The sequence below is a fragment of the Schistocerca nitens genome, chromosome 7 (assembly GCF_023898315.1).
Source record: "Schistocerca nitens isolate TAMUIC-IGC-003100 chromosome 7, iqSchNite1.1, whole genome shotgun sequence".
Classification (NCBI taxonomy): Eukaryota; Metazoa; Arthropoda; class Insecta; order Orthoptera; family Acrididae; genus Schistocerca; species Schistocerca nitens.
In genome coordinates this window covers 434,131,287-434,155,070 of record NC_064620.1, presented here as the reverse complement: position 1 = coordinate 434,155,070, position 23,784 = coordinate 434,131,287, and positions in this window count along the sequence as shown.

The window sequence follows — 23,784 nt, the reverse complement described above, 5'->3', positions numbered from 1 at the left end:
AGCCCTCGTATGATAAACATGATTAATCATTTGCTAGGGCATTTACTCACATTTTTGTTGGTAATTTCGCTGTGTGAAGCACTGCGCACAGTAACAAGTAGATCACAACTTAATAACTTCACAGTCGTTTGTTTAGATCAATCCTAGGAGTCTAGGAGTCTTAAAAGCTAAGGTAAACAAAGTTCTGTTGCTAAAAGAGTAGTAAACAGTGAAAATGAAACATTAATATCTAGAGCTGTATTTGTCATGGCAAATATTAGGTGAGTAGTTGGTAAAGACAATTATTTTCATGAAACATTCATTGAACATCGGAGAAGTTTTAATGAAGTTAATATTCTGTCAAGTTTGTCATTTTGTTACATGTCTCCATGTCCAGTGCCGTGATTGAATATTTCCAGTTCTTCATATAGGTCGATATGGTGCCCCTTGCCCATTTTTTGTAATATACGAAGATCATGTGCATTATCATGGAATGGGCGGCCTGTATTTTTTATGTTAGAGGCTACTGCTGATTTATTTTAGTTGTTAATGTGGTGAGCACTTACAAGTTCGTTATATCTTTTTTGTAAGTCTCGTCCGATTTGACCTGCTTAACGGGCTTTGCAGGAAGTACATACTGTCCTATAAATGCCTGATAGTGAGTGCTACCTGTATGTGCGTTAATACTGTATTAGTGTGTGTTGTAGTTTGCTATGTTTTGTGAAGGCAATGATGAAGTTGCGTACTGTTGTGTGATCTCAAACTTTACAGGAGATTTTGCCTGTGAGAGGAATGTAAGCAGTAACTTTCTTTTCCGTTTTCTGTTTGGAAGTAGGTGTAATACAGTTTTCTTCATTTTTACGTGAGTCTGTCAATTAGTGTACCATTGTAGCCATGTTGTTGTTGTGGTCTTCAGTCCATAGACTGATTTGATACAGCTGTCCATGCTACTCTATCCTGTACAAGGTTCTTCATCGCCCAGTGCCTGCTGCAACCTACATATTTCTGAATCTGTTTAGTGTAATCATCTCTTGGTCTCTCTACGAATTTTACCCTCAACGCTGCCCTCCATTACTAAACTGGTGATCCCTTGATGCCTCAGAATATGTCCTACCAACCGATCCCTTCTTCTAGTCAAGTTGTCCCACAAATTTCTCTTCTTTCCAATTCTATTCAATACCGCCTCATTAGTTATGTGATCTACCCATCTAATCTTCAGCATCCTTCCGTAGCACCACATTTCGAAAGCTTCTACTCTCTTCTTGTCCAAACTATTTATCGTCCATGTTTCACTTCCCCACATGGCTACACTCCATGCAAATACTTTCAGAAACGACTTCCTGACACTTAAATATATACTCAACGTTAACAAACTTATCTTCTTGAGAAACGCCTTCCTTGCTATTGCCAGTGTATATTTTATATCCTCTCTACTTCGACCATCATCAGTTATTTTACTCCCCAAATAGTAAAACTCATTTGCTACTTTAAGCGTCTCATTTCCTAATGTAATCACCTCAGCATCACCCGATTTAATTTGACTACATTCCATTATCCTCGTTTTGCTTTTGTTGATGTTCACCTTATATCCTCCTTTCAAGACACTGTCCATTCCGTTCAACTGCTCTTCCAAGTCCTTTGCTGTCTCTGACAGAATTACAATGTCATCGGTGAACCTCAAAGTTTTTACTTCTTCTCCATGAATTTTAATACCTACTCCGAATTTTTATTTTGTTTCCTTTACTGGTTCTTCAATATACAGATTGAATAACATCGGGGAGAGGCTACAACCCTGTCTCACTCCCATCCCAACCACTGCTTCCCTTTCATGCCCCTCGATTCTTGTAACTGCCATCTGGTTTCTGTACAAATTGTAAATAGCCTTTCGCTCTCTGTATTTTACACCTGCCACCTTCAGAGTTTGAAGGAGAGTATTCCAGTCAACATTGCCAAAAGCTTTCTCTAAGTCTACAAACGCTAGAAACGTAGGTTTGCCTTTCCTTAATCTATTTTCTAAGATAAGTCGTAGGGTCAGTATTGCCTCACGTGTCCGAACATTTCTACGGAATCCAAACTGATCTTCCCCGAGATCGGCTACTACCAGTTTTTCCATTCGTCTGTAAAGAATTCGTGTTAGTATTTTGCATCCGTGGCTTATTAAACTGATAGTTCGGTAATTTACACATCTATCAACACCTGCTTTCTTTAGGATTGGAATTCTTATATCCTTCTTGAAGTCTGAGCGTATTTCGCCTGTCTCATACATCTTGCTCACTAGATGGTTCAGTTTTGTTAGGCCTGGCTCTCCCAAGGTTATCAGCAGTTCTAATGGAATGTTGTCTACTCCCAGGGACTTGTTTCGACTATGCTGTGGTTATTTAGTTGACTGTACTGAGCTCATCAAGCTTCACTCATTTATCAGTTGGTATACTCCTAGCTCTGTTAATTAATGCTCTGTATGCAGCATCCTTGTGTAATGCGGGGTGGTTACATGAGTTGTGTATAGCGGCATCTGTTGCTGTTGACTTTCTGTAAACTCTGAAAGTGTGTGAATTGTTTCGTTTTAGTAATGTTATAGTCTAGCAAATTTACTCTACCATTGTTTTGATATTCCATCAAGAAGTTTCAATATTTTCCTGTTTATTGAATGTATCTGGTAAGTTGTTAATATCATTGTTAAGCCACAAAGCTCTTTATTAATGCCGGAGTGTCGTCGACGCCGGCCGGTGTGGCCGTGCGTTTCTAGGCGCTTCAGTCTGGAACCGCGTGACCGCTACGATCGCAGGTTCGAATCGTGCCTCGGGCATGGATGTGTGTGATTTCCTTAGGTTAGTTAGGTTTAATTAGTTCTAAGTTTTAGGCGACTGATGACCTCAGAATTTAAGTCGCATAGTGCTCAGAGCCATTTTTTGTCGTCGACGATCGACTGTGGCAAAACAACAGGTGACCATCGTAGAGATGCTGTAAGCCCAAGCAGCACCACCGGGCTCCACTCAGAAAGAAGCAGTGAGCCGTGCCTTCCCTAGCGACGAGGTACCGTCGCTGCACTTCGAATACCGCCGCATGGAACAAGAATGGCCAGTCTTGTCCTGTCTACGAGTTGGGTCGACAGTTCCGTCTAGAGTGCAGTCACGAGTGCGTCCAAGTCCTACTTTCGCGTCCAGAGGACAGTGTTTGTGTATCGTCGCTCAGTAGAGCCTAGTTCAGTGTTAACTGTACAGAGCGTTGAATTCCATCAGCGGACACTTGTTCGTCGCTGTTGCAGTACATATTCAGAGTTTACTGTCAGCAGAGTTCTACTTTAACGCAGCTCAGTGTGTACAGCTGTCCCCTGTGTAACTGAACAGCAGGTCTGCATGAAATTTCGAAGGACACATCTAAACCCATAGAAAACTATCCAATGTATAGAGCTGAACAATACTCGCAGATCAAATAATATTTTACCCAAAAGGACTGAAGATATTTTTAAAAATACCGGGAATCCGATACATCGATATTTAAAAAGGTATTGGCAGCCATAAATCGAAGAAAGTGTCGATGTTGTTGTTGTTGTGGTCTTCAGTCCTAAGACTGGTTTGATGCAGCTCTCCATGCTACTCTATCCTGTGCAAGCTTCTTCATCTCCCAGTACCTACTGCAACCTACATCCTTCTGAATCTGCTTAGTATATTGATCTCTTGGTCTCCCTCTACGATTTTTGCCCTCCACGCTGCCCTACAATGCTAAATTTGTGATCCATTGATGCCTCAAAACATGTCCTACCAACCGATCCCTTCTTCTAGTCAAGTTGTGCCACAAACTCCTCTTCTCCCCAATCCTATTCAATACCTCCTTAGTTACGTGTTCTACCCACCTTATCTTCAGCATTCTTCTGTAGCACCACATTTCGAAAGCTTCTATTCTCTTCTTGTCCAAACTGGCTATCGTCCATGTTTCACTTCCATACATGGCTACACTCCATACAAATACTTTCAGAAACGACTTCCTGACACTTAAATCTATACTCGATGTTAACAAATTTCTCTTCTTCAGAAACGATTTCCTTGCCATTGCCAGTCTACATTTTATATCCTCTCTACTTCGACCATCATCAGTTATTTTACTCCCTAAATAGCAAAACTCCTTTACTACTTTAAGTGTCTCATTTCCTAATCTAATCCCCTCAGCATCACCCGATTTAATTTGACTACATTCCATTATCCTCGTTTTGCTTTTGTTGATGTTCATCTTATATCCTCCTTTCAAGACACTGTCCATTCCGTTCAACTGCACTTCCAAGTCCTTTGCTGTCTCTGACAGAATTACAATGTCATCGGCGAACCTCAAAGTTTTTACTTCTTATCCATGAATTTTAATACCTACTCCGAATTTTTCTTTCGTTTCCTTTACTGCTTCCTCAATATACAGATTGAATAACATCGGGGAGAGGCTACAACCCTATCTCACTCCTTTCCCAACCACTGCTTCCCTTTCATGCCACTCGACTCTTATAACTGCCATCTGGTTTCTGTACAAATTGTAAATAGCCTTTCGCTCCTTGTATTTTACCCCTGCCACCTTCAGAATTTGAAAGAGAGTATTCCAGTTAACGTTGTCAAAAGCTTTCTCTAAGTCTACAAGTGCTAGAAACGTAGGTTTGCCTTTTCTTAATCTTTCTTCTAAGATAAGTCGTAAGGTAAGTATTGCCTCACGTGTTCCAACATTTCTACGGAATCCAAACTGATCTTCCCCGAGGTCCGCTTCTACCAGTTTTCTCATTCGTCTGTAAAGAATTCGCGTTAGTATTTTGCAGCTGTGACTTATTATACTGATAGTTCGGTAATTTTCACATCTGTCAACACCTGCTTTCTTTGGGATTGGAATTATTATATTCTTCTTGAAGTCTGTGGGTATTTCGCCTGTCTCATACATCTTGCTCACCAGATGGTAGAGTTTTGTCATGACTGGCTCTCCCAAGGCCATCAGTAGTTCTAATGGAATGTTGTCTACTCTCGGGGCCTTGTTTCGACTCAGGTCTTTCAGTGCTCTGCCAAACTCTTCACGCAGTATCTTATCTCCCATTTCATCTTCATCTACATCCTCTTCCATTTCCATAATATTGTCCCCAAGTACATCGCCCTTGTATAAACCCTCTATATACTCCTTCCACCTTTCTGCCTTCCCTTCTTTGCTTTGAACTGGGTTGCCATCTGAGCTCTTGATATTCATACAAGTGGTTCTCTTCTCTCCAAAGGTCTCTTTAATTTTCCTGTAGGCAGTATCTATCTTACCCCTAGTGAGACAAGCCTCTACATCCTTACATTTGTCCTCTAGCCATCCCTGCTTAGCCATTTTGCACTTCCTGTCGATCTCATTTTTGAGACGTTTGTATTCCTTTTTGCCTGCTTCATTTACTGCATTTTAATATTTTCTCCTTTCATCAATTAAATTCAATATTTCTTCTGTTACCCAAGGATTTCTATTAGCCCCCGTCTTTTTACCTACTTGATCCTCTGCTGCCTTCACTACTTCATCCCTCAGAGCTACCCATTCTTCTTCTACTGTATTTCTTTCCCCCATTCCTGTCAATTGTTCCCTTATGCTCTTCCTGAAACTCTCTACAACCTCTGGTTCTTTCAGTTTATCCAGGTCCCATCTCCTTAAATTCCCAACTTTTTGCAGTTTCTTCAGTTTCAATCTGCAGTTCATACCAAATAGGTTGTGGTCAGAATCCACATCTGCCCCTGGAAATGTCTTACAATTTAAAACCTGGTTCCTAAATCTATGTCTTACCATTATATAATCTATCTGATACCTTTTAGTATATCCAGGATTCTTCCAGGTATACAACCTTCTCTTATGATTCTTGAACCAAGTGTTAGCTATGATTAAGTTATGCTCTGTGCGAAATTCTACAAGGCGGCTTCCTCTTTCATTTCTTCCCCCCAATCCATATTCACCTAATATGTTTCCTTCTCTCCCGTTTCCTACTGACGAATTCCAGTCACCCATGACTATTAAATTTTCGTCTCCCTTCACTACCTCAATAATTTCTTTTATCTCGTCATACATTTCATCAATTTCTTCATCATCTGCAGAGCTAGTTGGCATATAAACTTGTACTACTGTAGTAGGCATGGGCTTTGTGTCTATCTTGGCCACAATAATGCGTTCACTATGCTGTTTGTAGTAGCTAACCCGCACTCCTATTTTTTTATTCATTATTAAACCTACTCCTGCATTACCCCTATTTGATTTTGTATTTATAACCCTGTAATCACCTGACCAAAAGTCTTGTTCCTCCTGCCACCGAACTTCACTAATTCCCACTATATCTAACTTTAACCTATCCATTTCCCCTTTTAAATTTTCTAACCTACCTGCCCGATTAAGGGATCTGACATTCCACGCTCCGATCCGTAGAACGCCAGGTTTCTTTCTCCTGATAACGACGTCCTCCTGAGTAGTCCCCGCCCGGAGATCCGAATGGGGGACTATTTTACCTCCGGAATATTTTACCCAAGAGGACGCCATCATCATTTAATCATACAGTAAAGCTGCATGTCCTCGGGAAAAATTACGGCTGTAGTTTCCCCTTGCTTTCAGCCGTTCGCAGTACCAGCACAGCAAGGCCGTTTTGGTTAATGTTACAAGGCCAGATCAGTCAATCATCCAGACTGTTGCCCCTGCAACTACTGAAAAGGCTGCTGCCCCTCTTCGATGTATCGAGAAGGAAAACATCGACGTACCGGTATGTAAAATGTGGGCTGCACAATGTAAATATACTGCCGATTATAGAGCGATATATATAAGTATTGATTTGTTATTATGTATTCTGTATATCAACAAGCTATCGGAATGCTTATCCCTCTTAGAGAAACAATTGGTAGGAAAATTTGCACGTTAACGCTTGACGATTACCGTTTTGCTAACAACGGTAACTGCATGTAAGTGCACAATAAAAGATGTCCGATGGGTCCTTTGTTCGATTTCGTCACATATCGGACTTGTCTAGAAGATTTCATGTCGGACCCCTATTTTTTCATTTCTGCAGAAGCACAGCAGTTGTAGTGTCAAAACTGCGTGGTGACGTTAAACGTTGCAATTTCTGTTTGTAGCACCCAGCATTTCCCGTCACACGACTCTGTCCACCTCAGAGACCAGCCTTGTCATTTAAATGTTTATACGTTATTTTCAGCTACTGCTTTTGAAGAACGCCAATACGAAGAAGTACAACTTGCGTCAAATTTTGTTTTTTAACGCAATAATGTGCCACTTCTTCACATTTGAAATTTCGTATTCTATTCATATTGTAACCTCCCTCCCCCCCTCCCCCCCCCCTTCCTCCGCGCAAACGGGCTTCTTCTTTGTGCTACCTATGCTTGCTTCACAAAGGCAAACTGAAATACTGAACGTGATGAGAGCTCAAACAGTAACAAGACTCCTTCACACCATGAAAATAAATTCACGTTCTACTACTTTTACTACAGAACGATTTCAAATATTTACCGAAAATTCGGAAAAAATATAATATAAAATAAAAATATCGGCACCCGAAATTGACTCCACGATATCGATATATCAATATACCGGAATGAGAAATACACGACGTACATATCGACTATTTTGGAAAACATACCAGTATATAACATATCGATATTTCGTCGACGGCCATAACACCTTACTATATTAATGTACAGGTTAAGAACAGTTTCTCCAATGCACAGAAAAAAAAGAACAGCTCAAAAAATTGGCTAAACAATGAAATCAAGTAACGGTATGCCAAAAAACAAATCCTAAATTGGGACCTGTATATAACACATCTGAATAATAGCGCTGTTCTCTGCTGTCTTGTTACCAAAGTTGAAAATCTACAGTGGTAGAAAAAATGGGAAACTAACAGAAAAAAGATTGCAAATTTAAAAGCTAAATGAACACCTAACACAGCCTCAAATTACACTTAGTCTAACGAAGAACATCATTTCTATCCAAAACTGGTCAACCTCACTGACATTGTTTTGCATACAAAAGAATAAAACTACTGGAAAAACGTCTGAAACACAGAGTCAGCACAAAAATATTCGAAAAATACACTACTGGCCACTAAAATTGATACACTACGAAGATGACGTGCTACAGACGCGAAATTTAACCGACACGAAGAAGATGCAATGATATGCAAATGATTAGCTTTTCAGAGCATTCACAAAGGGCTGGCGGCGGTGGCGACACCTATAACGTGCTGAAATGAGGAAAGTTTCCAACCGATTTTTCATACACAAACAGCAGTAGACCGGCGTTGCCTGGTGAAACGTTGTTGTGATGCCTCGTGTAAGGAGGAGGAATGCGTACCATCACGTTTCCTACTTTGATAACGGTCGGATTGTAGCCTATCACGATTGCGGTTATTGTATCGCGACATTGCTGCTCGCGTTGGTCGAGATCCAATGACTGTTTTCACGTTAATGCAGAATATGGACTCAGTGGGTTCAGGAGGGTAATACGGAACGCCGTGCTGTATCCCAACGGCCTCGTATCACTAGCAGTCGAGATGACAGGCATCTTATCCGCAAGCTGTAACGGATCGTGCAGCCACGTCTCGATCCCTGAGTCAACAGATGGGGACGTTTGCAAGACAACAACCATCTGCACGAACAGTTCGACGACGTTTGCAGCAGCATGGACTATCAGCTAGGAGGCCATGGCTGCGGTTACCCTTGACGTTACATTACAGACAGGAGCACCGGCGATGGTGTACTCAACGACTAACCTGGGTGCACGAATGGCAAAACGTCATATTTTCGGATGAATCCAGGTTCTGTTTACAGCATCATGATGGTCGCATACGTGTTTGGCGACATCGCGGTGAACGCACATTGGAAGTGTGTATTCGTCATCGCCATACTGGCGTATCACTCGGCCTGATGGTATGGGGTGCCATTGGTTACACGTCTCGGTCACCTCTTGTTCGCATTGACGGCACTTTGAATAGTGGACGTTGCATTTCAGATGTGTTACGACCCGTGGCACTACCCTTCATTCTATCCCTGCGAAACCCTACATTTCTGTAGGATAATGCACGAGCGCATGCTGCCCTGGCCCTCACATTCTCCAGATCTCTCACCAATTGAAAATGTCTGGTCAATGGTGGCCGAGCAACTGGCTCGTCACTACTCTTGATGAACTGTGGTATCGTGTTGAATCTGCATGGGCAGCTGTACCTGTACACGCCATCCAAGCTCTGTTTGACTCAATGCCCAGGCGCATCAAGGCCTTTATTACGGCCAGAGGCGGTGTTCTGGGTACTGATTTCTCAGGATCTATGCACCCCGACTGCGTGAAAATGTAATCACATGTCATTTCTAGTATAATATATTTGTCCCATGAATACCCGTTTATCATCTGCATTTCTTCTTGGTGTAGCAATTTTGATGGCCAGTAGTTTACATTAAGAAAAACCTCGCAAAACATTCCCATAGAGGAAAACAGGAACGAAGTGAATGAGGTAATCATTGGTGTTATGAGAGTTCGTCGGTAACGAAATCAAAAACAAAGTGACAGCGATACAAGAAAACACACGCATCCAAAACAATACAGATTCCACAACAATGACAAAGCTTGAAAAGCAACTACAGAAACACAACACCATCATCACAAGGGCAGGTAAAGGAAACACAATGGTTCTGATGGATAAAGAGCAATACATCAACAAGACACAAGGGTTCATCACAAAAATAAAATTACAAAGCTAAAATCAGATCAAACTACAGATTTCAAATGAAGTTGACAAACGCTCTGAAAGACATTGAAAATACACTAGAAACAATGGAAAAAGAAAATTAATACAGACAGATTCCAGGGCACTTTCCACCTGATGTCAACCTAAGCTGCACAAAAAAGACACTGCGCCAGAGCCATTGTGAGTTATAGAAATACTCCCACATACCCTCTTGCATGATATATATTTAAAATCGTATTAGAAAACTACAGATTACAAGAGGATAAAACTATAAGAAATACAATACAGGTAACACATTGCACAAAAGACGTACAGGTCCATCATACAACCACGTCCTTGACATTTGATATAGAGGATTTGTATCTCAGTATATCAATAACTGAATCAATAAACATTGCAGAACCTAATCTTAAGACATATATTACACTTCCACATGAATACATCGAAGAAACAGTCAATCTGCTAGAGCTAATAACAGACCATACCTGTTTCCATTCCAATAATGAATTCTATTCATAAAGTGAATTGCCAATGGAATCCGCATTGTCTGGAACCATAAAAACATATTTATGAACCATGTAGAACAGGTCAAAATTGGTTCAAATGGCTCTGAGGACGATGCGACGTAACTTCTGAGGTCATCAATCGCCTAGATCTTAGAACTAATTAAACCTAACTAACCGAAGGACATCACACACATCCATGCCCGAGGCAGGATTCGAACCTGCGACCGCAGCGGTCGCTCGGCTCCAGATTGTAGCGCACACAACGGCACGGCCACTCCGACCGGCCAGAACAGGTCATATTTAACAAAATTATGCATAACAGGTACAATATTTTGTGCTAGATTAGATATATGGACGACATCTCATGACTGATAAGTGAACGAAGCAGGAATATTGACCAGTTACATAAAAACATAAATTCTGTTCATGATAAGGTACATCTTACAATAGAGAAAGAGCAACTTAGGCAGTTAATTTCTTGGACATCACCATAAAGATTCAAAACAACCAACACACACTCGACATATACCGAAAACCGATAACAATAAAGAATTGTACTTGAGGAACCACAGCGCCCAACTTCTCAAAAGCAGGCAGCACTTAGATATCTGCTCCACAGATTGAAAGCAGTACTATTAGACAACAGACAACCAGAAAGAAAATTTAGTAACAAAGCTGAACAATAAAATTAAGGAACGGAAAAGAACAAAAACTCAGATGACACTAACACAAGGACACAATCCCATACAATCTAACATACATAATACGTGAACAGGAGCAGCACAAAATGAGAAAAAAACAGGAAACAAAAGATGTTACACAATGACGCACAACCAGAAATATGTAAACAAAATATCAAATATTTAAAAAAAAAACAAGTGGAAAAATAGCCGACAAAACCAACAATTCAGTACAAAAATACTTCTTAAAAACAAAAGGTATGTCTGTCTACATCGGGAGTCACGGATATACCGACTGTGCATGTGATGGAAGATACATAGATCAGACCTGGAGGATATTAGTCACCAGATACAAACAACATATGAGAGCATTAAAGTACAGGACTAATCACTCGACTTTTATAGAACATTTACATCAACATACACCAGAGACATAGATATGGAGATAAGAAGGATAATCAACAGCAAAAAACACCTCATCCTACAAGAAAACTTCCAAATTAAAAAAACCATGAGAGGAAAGAAACAACTCGTAAATTATCAGACCAAATTGGCAAAGCACACACTCTTAAAATTGACTGACCACCTAATATAACATTAAATACACAATACACACTTTTAGCCATAGGCCCCATTTACTATTGTCATCTCCACCCAGTTTCTTTCCTATAATCTCCCTTCCTGCACAACCAAAAATCACCGCTCCACACTCCCAGCCCCCACCTTAAAAAAAAAAGAAAAAAAACACATCTTCATTATTTTACACTAACTGACACACACACACACACACACACACACACACACACACACACACACACGCACACACACACGTACACACACACACAACACACACACACACATATTCACCCTGTACCCTCCCATAGCTTCTACTCTACCGCTCTATCTTTTTCTTTCTCTTTCCCTCCCCATCCCCCTCCCCATACAAAGCACATTATACATATAAAGTAATCCCACATTTTGGCAATGCCAACAACCTAAAGAAGAATAAACGAACAGACATAAACACTGTGCTTAGTGAGAACGCACATGACGATATCCAAAAGTTGAGTGAAAAGTAAATAAAGCAAAAGAAAAAGTGCAGAAAGGCAAAAAGTGCCAAGTGTATATGTGAAACGAAGTATATCGACATCAATCTCTGCTAACAAAGAGTGAAGAAACAATAGTTTGAGAATTTGTAAACAACAGGCAAGAGCACTGTAAGTAAAGTTTAAACCAATTTTATAAAAGAAATTGCTGTTTTCAATATATATCTACGAAAAATGTACAAATATATGTATCCACTTTTGCAGAATAACGACAGGAGACGCTTTGTAAATAAAAGCGAAACGCTTCTGGCTTAAATCTTATTCATTTAAATACACTCCTGGAAATGGAAAAAAGAACACATTGACACCGGTGTGTCAGACCCACCATACTTGCTCCGGACACTGCGAGAGGGCTGTACAAGCAATGATCACACGCACGGCACAGCGGACACACCAGGACCCGCGGTGTTGGCCGTCGAATGGCGCTAGCTGCGCAGCATTTGTGCACCGCCGCCGTCAGTGTCAGCCAGTTTGCCGTGGCATACGGAGCTCCATCGCAGTCTTTAACACTGGTAGCATGCCGCGACAGCGTGGACGTGACCCGTATGTGCAGTTGACGGACTTTGAGCGAGGGCGTATAGTGGCCATGCGGGAGGCCGGGTGGACGTACCGCCGAATTGCTCAACACGTGGGGCGTGAGGTCTCCACAGTACATCGATGTTGTCGCCAGTGGTCGGCGGAAGGTGCACGTGCCCGTCGACCTGGGACCGGACCGCAGCGACGCACGGATGCACGCCAAGACCGTAGGATCCTACGCAGTGCCGTAGGGGACCGCACCGCCACTTCCCAGCAAATTAGGGACACTGTTGCTCCTGGGGTATCGGCGAGGACCATTCGCAACCGTCTCCATGAAGCTGGGCTACGGTCCCGCACACCGTTAGGCCGTCTTCCGCTCACGCCCCAACATCGTGCAGCCCGCCTCCAGTGGTGTCGCGACAGGCGTGAATCGAGGGACGAATGGAGACGTGTCGTCTTCAGCGATGAGAGTCGCTTCTGCCTTGGTGCCAATGATGGTCGTATGCGTGTTTGGCGCCGTGCAGGTGAGCGCCACAATCAGGACTGCATACGACCGAGGCACACAGGGCCAACACCCGGCATCATGGCGTGGGGAGCGATCTCCTACACTGGCCGTACACCACTGGTGATCGTCGAGGGGACACTGAATAGTGCACGGTACATCCAAACCCTCATCGAACCCATCGTTCTACCATTCCTAGACCGGCAAGGGAACGTGCTGTTCCAACAGGACAATGCACGTCCCCATGTATCCCGTGCCACCCAACGTGCTCTAGAAGGTGTAAGTCAACTACCCTGGCCAGCAAGATCTCCGGATCTGTCCCCCATTGAGCATGTTTGGGACTGGATGAAGCGTCGTCTCACGCGGTCTGCACGTCCAGCACGAACGCTGGTCCAACTGAGGCGCCAGGTGGAAATGGCATGGCAAGCCGTTCCACAGGACTACATCCAGCATCTCTACGATCGTCTCCATGGGAGAATAGCAGCCTGCATTGCTGCGAAAGGTGGATATACACTGTACTAGTGGCGACATTGTGCATGCTCTGTTGCCTGTGTCTATGTGCCTGTGGTTCTGTCAGTGTGATCATGTGATGTATCTGACCCCAGGAATGTGTCAATAAAGTTTCCCCTTCCTGGGACAATGAATTCACGGTGTTCTTATTTCAATTTCCAGGAGTGTAGAAGACAGAGAAACGAGTAATAACTGATCAGCAAACATTTAATTGCATAATTAATTCTACGTGTGTTCACACAGTCATAGCTGTTGAGAGTTGAAGGTAAGTGTATTTTTTGAACGAATGAAGTGCTTAGGATATTTAACTGTTCATTTAACAGACTGTCCATTTGTTCACTTGTATGTGTGTTCGAGGTAGAACAAAACAAATTCTTCAGTTCGTTCTTTATCAATTTTCTTGTCAATTCTGTAACTTGTGTACTGACTGTCTGTAACAGCTTTGCCTTTCATTGTCCCACGAAACTTGACAGATAATCAAAATGAAGATAAACAACAACTGTACGGTTCATGATGTGAAGAAATCAAATTTACATCTCGTTGGGCGTATGTGGGATGGACTGTGTGACAAATATTTCTCAAACTGTGACGCGTTGCTTCAGTCATATAATATTACGTTTATTGTGCTTGTTCATATGACGTGAAAGCTGTGAATAGAATGTGTTTCATACATCATGTTAAACATAGGATTATATGCCTGGTGAAAAAATATGTATCGTTTTGTACTCCCATTTCTTCTTAATAGAGATTTAGATCTTTCTTATATGGCAAAATGAGATAACCGTACTTAAATTTTGGTCCATGAATGCCTGGTAAAGTATTATCGATGCGTCTACACTGATCAGCCAGAACATTATGACCACCTACCTAAGAGCAAGTATGTCCCCGTTTGTCACAGATAACAGTAGCGGAGCGTCGTGACATGGAAGCAACGGGGCCTTGGTAGGTCGCTGGAGGGAGCTGGCACCACAGCTGCACACACAACGCACCTAACTCCCACAGATCCCGGGAAGAACGGAGATGAGCGCTGACGCCACGTTCATTCACATCCACGACGTATTCGAGCGGTTTCAGATCTCGCGAGATGAGGGCCAACACATCAACTGAAACTCGCCACTGTGTTTCTTGGACCACTTCAGCGCACTTATGGCCTTGTGACATGGCGTAATATCTTGTTGAAAAATTCCAATGCTGGCAGGCATGAGCAAGTGTATGGTATGTGGTCTGCAACCAGTGTACAGTACTGTCATGTTGTCTTCTACAATATCCACTGGACCCACGAATGTCCACAAGATTGTTCCCCATAGCGTAATGGAGTCGCCACCAGCGTGTCTCCATCCTGCAGTACAGGTGTCAAGGAGCTGTTACCGTGGAGGACGAGGGATTGGGCCAGCTCATTGGCATTATGTAGAAGGTATTGCTGTTCATCACAATATGCAAAGCTGTGCCACTGAGCCAACTTCCAGTGCCAGTGGTCATGCGCCCATTTCAGTCGTGTTTTCCGATGTCGTATTGTTAACGTTAGCACATGTGTGCATCAACAGCTGTGGGGGCTCATCATTAGGAGCGTTTGGTGCACTTTGTGTTCAGACACACTTGCACTCTGTCCAGCATTAGAGTCTGGTGTTAGTGAACACACGTCCAAGAAACAGATACAACATGCACCGTGCGTGTGTCTGGCAAGCAGTCGTTCCCCACCAGGTGATGCTGCTATCACCTGGATGGGTTTATATCGGTAGTATGTTGATGGACATTATGTTCTTTCTGACCAGCGCATTACTCTTTTCCTGCAGAAAGTAAAGCGGTTTAAATACCTACAGTGTGATGCTTATAATCTCTGTAACAGCCCCTCCAGAAATCGAAATGGATGCAGTTGGCGACACAACTGGGAGAGTGCCACATAAGCCTGACTTCACCTCTTGGACTCTCATCATGGGATCTTGTGGTAGACGTTGTAATGGTTCTTTATTTACGTGACTCCAACCCCAGTACTCGATACCAGTAATATCGTACTACTTTCCTGCGAAGTAACAGACATATTTTTGTGACAATATTCACATTTGGTTTTATTAATGTATAGGTACTCCGATGTATCGATATATTACAGTGATATGTTTCTTGTCTGTATTCATTTCTGTGAGACTGTCACAATCTTTGACTTACTTGTAACCGTTTTTGCGCGAATGCGCACAGGGCAGTCTTTGTTTCACTTTGCAGAAGTTAAGTTGTTATTTCGCTTTGTAAAGGAACAGTCAAGTCTTGTGTTTGGTTAAAGTGGAAATTAAATATATGAAGATTGATACAAAACTGTTTTCTTGATGATGCGACAATTAAGAAGAAGTATATGTGAATTTACAAGAAGTTTAATAGAAATGTGGATCGTGAACACCAAGTCAAAAGTTATTTCTACCATACCATTGTCCTGGGATTGAACATTTAAGAATTTCCTGAAAAACGCATTTGTTACGTCTTCAAATATTGCTAAAATACAGATCAGGACCTTCTAGCAGACAAAGTGGAATCACCCTAGAATCAACTTCGACGAAATGTACGTGGGAATCCATTCAAGAAGTGCCAAAGTTAATGACTTTTTTTACAGTGACTTCATTATTTCCATTCTCACGGTACCATCCACAGTCAATAACTTTGTTGTTGCCCGATAAAGCGAACATATGCTGCGTGAGCAACATTATTAATCTGATTTCTAACCTACTTTGCAAGTGGTGGTATTGTTAGAATGTGCAAGTCAGCAGGTGGCAGAGAAAGACGGATGTACTCTCATTAACAATATTGTCAGTGAAATTAACACTAACACTCATATTTTAGTTCATAATCTCGGTGTTCCACAGTACTACATTTGTTATGTGAGGAAACTGTGGGCAGAATGTTCTTATAACTACATATGGAACCTGTAGAGAACTTGTACTCGAGGGGCCATAGTGGAGAGGATGGAGAACTGGGAGAGAGATGAATTGAGGGCAGTGCAGTTACCTGGCTGTGTCATTGATACTAGGAAGCAATGAGCAGTGATTCTTACCTGCAAAGGGACTTCTGGCCAAAGCTCTGCCCCTTCCACTTAGGGTTGGACAAAATGGCGCTGGTTCACAAAACATTTTACCTGGGCCAGGCGGCTATCTGTCGCGAAGGTGGCCAGATGGCTCAAAGGGGAAGCCATTTAAGTGAGACTGCTGTACACTGAGCATCTGTGCAAACGTTGCGAAGGTCATAAAACTATGTACATTCTCTTCTTAGAAGGTAGGACGATACAGACAGAGTGGATGGTATACGTGTTTAGTGGAGGCAGGACTGTAGGCCCCCTGACGCCAGGAAGTCCACACGTTCTTTTAGCGAGCTGCAAAAACATATATTTCATGGGCATGACCGTCTGGGAAGCTTAATGGCATTCTTTCTGAAACTGGAAATGGTCGGCGCAGAAAGATTAGACCAATCGTGAATGAGGTAGATATTTCTTACCAAAACATGTCCTTGCTTACCATGAGAACGACGTCTCCCTAGTCTAAAGCCTTCTATTTTTAGATCTGGAGTCGCTGAATGGCTGCTGTCAGGATATACAAAGTAGAGACTTGTTCTCCCAGCATGGAATCCCGTGCTGTGCCTAGATTGGGCAGCAGGCCAACAGAACAGTCAAGATGGGAGATTCGATGAGTGGAGGACAGTTCGATTGGTTTGTGCAATGTAAGGGGGGGGGGGGCTTCGTTTCCGCTAATTCGGCTCCTGCACTGAGGCTTGATGGAAAGTGGTTGTTACTCTTTGGCGTCTTCGTCTTCTGGACCTCTTCTAGTGGAGAACGTCCGGTTTTTCCCTAGTGAGTGAGAGTTGTGGTCTGTATCTTGTGTTGGACTGAGAGCCAATGAGATGGTGGTGGTGGTTAGTGTTTAACGTCCCGTCGACAACGAGGCCATTAGAGACGGAGCGCAAGCTCGGGTGAGGGAAGGATGGGGAAGGACATCGGCCGTGCCCTTTCAAAGGTACCATCCCGGCATTTGCCTGAAGCGATTTAGGGAAATCACGGAAAACCTAAATCAGGATGGCCGGAGACGGGATTGAACCGTCGTCCTCCCGAATGCGAGTCCAGTGTGCTAACCACTGCGCCACCTCGCTCGGTAGCCAATGAGAGTTTCCAGCTGTACTGATAGTGAAACTGTGTATTATCTCTGACGTATTCTGTGTCATGAGGGTGAGCTTATTCATCCTGAGATGGCCGTCTGGCGTTTGACGATTCTGGCATGCACCATCATGCCTACGAGTTAAATTGGTTTGGCCAGACCATCGAACAGGTGCACCTCACACCGCAAACTACCGAGATTTCAGGGCTCTGATAGGGAAGTTTCCCTCGTCCTGTTAATCAAAACGCCAGGCCGCGTAATTTTCATACTTACATGGACGCGTCAGGACAAACAGCAGCCACAGCACACCGTTCCTCACACACAGCGCCCCGTCTTCTACTGACACTTTAATATAGGTGAAAGGGCAACGTACTGCTGCACTGGCGTAGGATTATTAAGTGACTTCATAGCTCCCTGTTCTCAGGTGAACTGTAGTTTATGGTATACTTGATTCCAGTTGATTCAATTTGAATAGAGTTGGGCCTCACAGTAGATTCCTTTATGGAAATTCAGATAGCGTTGTAAAAGGGAGTAATTCAGGGGAGAATTAGTATATCTTCCGCTCAATAAATGCTTTGCCTATCAAACATCGTTCCTTAACTGATTTGTATTTGTCATTTTTGGGTAAGATTTACTAGCTTGTGCTCCAGAAAATTACAGTTACTAAATGTTTAATAAAACTTGTCATTATTTTGTAAACTTAAATTGGCCACTGTTCTCATTCATACACCCTCAGCTATTCACTGTTTCTATTTTATTGTGGTGGTACATGAGTACACTAGCAATTTAAGGCCCAGTCTTATTAAATTAAGTAATTTGATTATTTGTTTGAGTTCTGAAAGTGATTTCAGGTATGGGGCAACAAAACTGCCATGAGGAAATTTACTAATTCATATATAAAAATTAAAGGTGTAGCACACGATTTGAAGGTTATTGCCAAGGCAATATATTTCTTTATGAAAGGATAGTTACATTTAGCTTCATTTAGACACATATTTATGATTAAAGCAAGCGATTTCTTGTAGAATAACCACCGGTGAAGTGTTTCGATTACACTCTGAGTGGAAATTTAACTAATTTGCTACACCACAACTACAGCTACATGTTTGGTTGTAGTGTTTACAATGACATGGGCCAGTTGAGTTAATGTGACCATCGCCTGTGCTCGACGTCACCGTACAGTACCCACTCACAGACGACAGGTGGCAGCACTGGCAGTGGAGTGTATATAAAATGTAATAGGGAACGTGGAAAAAGTGCAGCTGTCGTCATACGGAAACAGAGCGCTTTACCTGACGCCAAAAAGGGCTCGATCATTGGCTTCCAGACCAAGTATGGAAGCGATTCAGAAACGGTTGTGTTTGAAAACTGTTCGCATGCCACTATGGTTAAAGTGTTCCATGCATCGCAAAACGACACCATCCAAAACCGGCGCCGATACAAATGAGGTGCACCAAAGGCAATAGCTGACAGGAGTGGACAATGGCTGCTGAAATGTGCACAGGCCATTGGATGAGCAAAGGCTCAGCAACTGACCTCCAAGATGAACCAAGAGGCTACCAACAGTCGCTCCCCATCCACTGTTCAGTGAACATAGCTCTTGTGAACCATGTCTATCCATGCATGCAGTTCTTTTTTCCTCGACACGGCGGCATGTACCAGCAGGAAAATGCTACAATTCGCCGGATTTAAATCAAATCGAGAACCTATGGGGCCACCTCGATCTCGCTGTTCGCCCTATGAGTCCTCAACTGAGAAATCTAGCAGAGCTGCCCAGCGGACTGGAATCGTCATGGCTCTGCATCCCTGTCGATACCTTCCAGAACCTCATTGTCTTCCTGCACGCCTCGCAGCGATCCACGCTGCAATAGGTGGTTATTCAGGCTTTCGACAGGTGGTCGCATTAACGTGACAGGACAGTATAAGTTAAACCAGTAGATACAGATGATGCTGTTATGCTTCCTACATATAAACTGAATGTCGAAGAACTTCCCACTTAATCTTTCGGAGGAAATCCTTCGTGGCAGAAGCACAATGCCTCTGGTCAATAATACAGACCTTTGTTTTGTACTGCGGGGCCTGACGTAACCTGTGAAGGCCGCTACATTTACGGTCACTTCTCTAGACATAAAATCGCTTAGTAGAGCGTCCTTTCGGACCCAAAACACGGTGGCCATCCCTGTTTGGTGCTTACACTTTGTTCGGTTCATATTGGTTGAACATTTTTTAAGTACAAACATTCAAGAAACGCTCGTAAGTCGTTAAAGTTTAAAAACTGATTAATCAGGCAACCAGCTTCGATCGTGATACCTTCATTTTCAGAGAGTTGAAACTTTGTGAAAAGAGTAATGCAGAGTTTCAGACGACAGGAATTAGGCATAAATTAATGTACGTAATGAAACTAATTCAAAGTACGCTTCCATGTCTGCCCATGATATCGGCAGGAATGAATGTGGCGAGGAACAGCTGCTGTGTAGTGCCAGTAAACACTGTTGGCTGGCACAGGGACGCTTGCAGTTCAATAGCAGAGGCTGCGCCGACTGTCTCCCGCATAACGCCATTTACAACCAATGTTACAGAGTATGAAATAATTTCATAATAAGATTGCAGAACACTTGAGAGACACCCACATGCCTTGCTCATACTGTGGCATCAAGCAGTCAGGCCTGCAAGATGAGTGGTCTGCCAAGCGAGTGGATTCATTCTTATTCAACTCTCGTACTCACAATTAAGTTACAAATTATCCTCCTGTATGAATAATACGCAACGGAAACGCACATCTGACTATCAGTAATTTACAGAACTCTGACTGTTCACTACGCACTGGCAATACCACATTTTCCCTATTTTTTTTTTTTTTTATTTAACGGCTTTTATCAACACGTGGCCATCGCACTGAATAAGAGTGGCGCACACATTATCAATTCTGGATATCATGACAACATACAATTCGAAGGAAAAGGCCACTAATCTTTTTCTTTTCACTATCTTATTTATTCCAATAAATTCTATAACCTAAACACACAAATTCTATAACCTACAACAATAACACATGAGAAATTCCGCCCAGTGGGCATGACTTTACATTGGTGAATCTCTATCTTATGGTCTCGTAATTATTTAACGCTACAGTGCACTTTCTGGATAGGATGGTGGATCTTTTATTATTTCTCACACATCGACTCTCACAATCATCATCACGAAACTTTCCTCCAGACCGAGCAGTACAAAAGGAACACGCATAACCCACTACATCTGAAACTACCTTGCTACTCTCCCATGCAAACCACACATACTTAAATTACATGACATACACCACACTACAACATGAAATACTACAGAGGGAATAGTCACAACATTATCACTTTCAGCTTTCCCACTTCAATTAATATTTATCCCAGTTTCACACGACACTGCCCCACTTCGTAATTCTACTTTCCTACTATGAACTCTGGAGATATATGCACATCTTCCTGTGCAATGCAAGCCAAGTGGCGTTGCTGGATAGACGGCTGACTCACCTTGTTTCTCTCTCAGAGTGTTATAGTTTGAATCAATCGTCACACAGAAACATATCTCGCAAAGTAATATTAAGAACATATTCATCACACACACGAGTCCTCAACTAATACCATGGACGAGTACTTCTCTTTATCCTTTGTCTCATACACAGATTGAGACTCACACAGTACTCACCACGTGGAAGTACTCGCCTCTAATTTCAAGTCCTGCACACGCTATTTCTTAAATATTTCAGCTTATAGTACACACGCTAGTAATTCGGCTTAACTTAAGCACACGGAAGTATTTCAACTCATTGCTACACGTGGTTTCATTGTGACCGTTGGTCACTTCCGAAGATTACTACGATCCCATTAATATAACCTGCCTGACATTTAATTCTCCCCACAAACGTTCTTGAAATAGAGAAATTATTATTTCAAACTACTCTTAAATATTCCACATGCATACCATGTCTCCACTCTTTTGTCTTTACGGAGCACAACTAAGACAGGTCTTAACAGCACAAGATCCAGCGGCAGAGTGCTGAAACATGGCCGTTCTTCAGGTTCTCTCGCACCTCTGTCGAAGTGGGGGAGCACCTTGCTACCGTATTGGTCAGCCACATTTCAGGCACTCAAAGCTCAGGTAAATTTCATCTCTTTGGTCCCACAACAGGTGGCCAAAGGATCGTCTCAGAGATGATCATATATTCACATTCACTATCTGCGGTTAGCAGACGACCATACATTCATTCATTTCACAGATCTCACCAAACTGGATGTAGGGATTTATTTTGTGGGAGTGCAAATGTGATCAATTAAATAAATAAATTGTCATTCTTTCCCACACTGGTATCCGGCTTCGCTGTATTAATTGAAATTGAGTTATTATTAGAAAAAAATGTGTTGTTCTGACAAAAATAATGAAGTATGTTGTACCTATTTTCAATGTCGGGCGGTGCTGTACCCTTTCACACTGTAATTACTATAGATCTAATATCGAAAAATAAAATGTGGAACTACAAATAAAATTATGCAACGAAACAAGTTTCATATACCACAGAGAATTGAAAAACAGGTAATAAACCCTAACATAAGGTATTTCATTGTGGCCTGCCGACTTTAGGAGATTGCAATAGCTACACCTAGTCCAAAGAGGGCCAGGTGTTTACCTATGAGATGAAAGTTCAGTCGATACATATTGTTGTCGATCAGCAATATCATAGAATCAGTGATTGTCTGGCGCGAGCTAGACTAAGCAGGAAAAAAACGTAATCATCAATTTTTACAGTATGACATTACCAGTAAAAAAGTTAAGCTTAAATTGTACGTCAAAATATTGATGTATTGTAAAGTGGAAGTGAAGCTGCGTAAGATAAATGTAATTTGCATAATTATAGGCAGAAATGCAAGTTAATTTAGTAAAATATTCACAATGAAGATAATGGAAGATGTGAGAGTATTTGACATTATACAATAAAATAAAAAATGGTAACACACAAATCACCAAGATCTACTCTAACATAAGAAGCAAAAAGTGAATCAATTTATTGCTTCTTGTCAACTGACGGTATACGTACGATGAAATATCAGTAACTTTTTGTATGAGCCAGCCACTGTGGCCGAGCGGTTCTAGGCGTTTCAGTCCCAAACCACGCTGCTGCTGCGATCGCAGGTTCGAATCCTGCCTCGGGCGTGGATGTGTGTGATGTGCTTAGGTTGGATAGGTTTAAGTAGTTCTAAGTCTAGGGGACTGATGACCTCAGATGTTAAGTCTCATAGTGCTTAGAGCCATTTTTGAACTATTTGTATGAATATACACTGTATTAACAAAATTCATTGGATACATCCTAACATCGTATCGGAGCTCCTTCTACCCGGCGTAATGAAGCAATTCGACGTGGCTGGACTCAGCAAGTCGTTGGAAAGCTTCTACAGAAATACTGAGGCATACTACGTATATAGCCGCTTATTATAGCGGTACAGGATCCCATGTTCGATGGGATTCACGTCGAGCGATTTGGGTGGTCAAATCAATCCCTTAAATCGTTCAGAATGTTCTTCAAACCAATCGCGAACGATTGTGGCCCGGTGAGAAGGAACACTGTCACTCATAAAAGTTCCATCGTTTTTTGGGAAGTCCGTAAATGGCTGCAAATGGCCTCCGTGTGGCCGAACATAAGCGTTTCCAGTCAATGATCGGCTCAGTTGGAGCAGAGGAACCGGTCCATTCCATGTAAACACCGGCCACACCAACTTGCACAGTGCCTTTTGACAACTTGGGTCCATGGCTTCCACACTCGAATCCTACTTTGAGCTCATACCAACTGAAATCGGAACTCATCTCACCAGCCCAGGCATGCGAGCCCATGAGAGAGACTTCGGGAGATGTCGTTCTATATTAGCAAAGACACTTGCATCGGTCGTCTGCTGCCACAGTTCATAACGCCAATTTTCGTCGCAGTGCCATAACAGATATGTTCCTCGTAAGTCGCTCACAAATTTCTGTGCTTATTTCATAGGCTTTTGGTTATCTGTTAGCCCTCATAATTCAACGATACGCCGTTGCTCCTAGTCGTAAAGTGAAGACCGTCGGCCGCTGCGTTGTCCGTGGTGAGAGGTAACGCCTGAAATTTG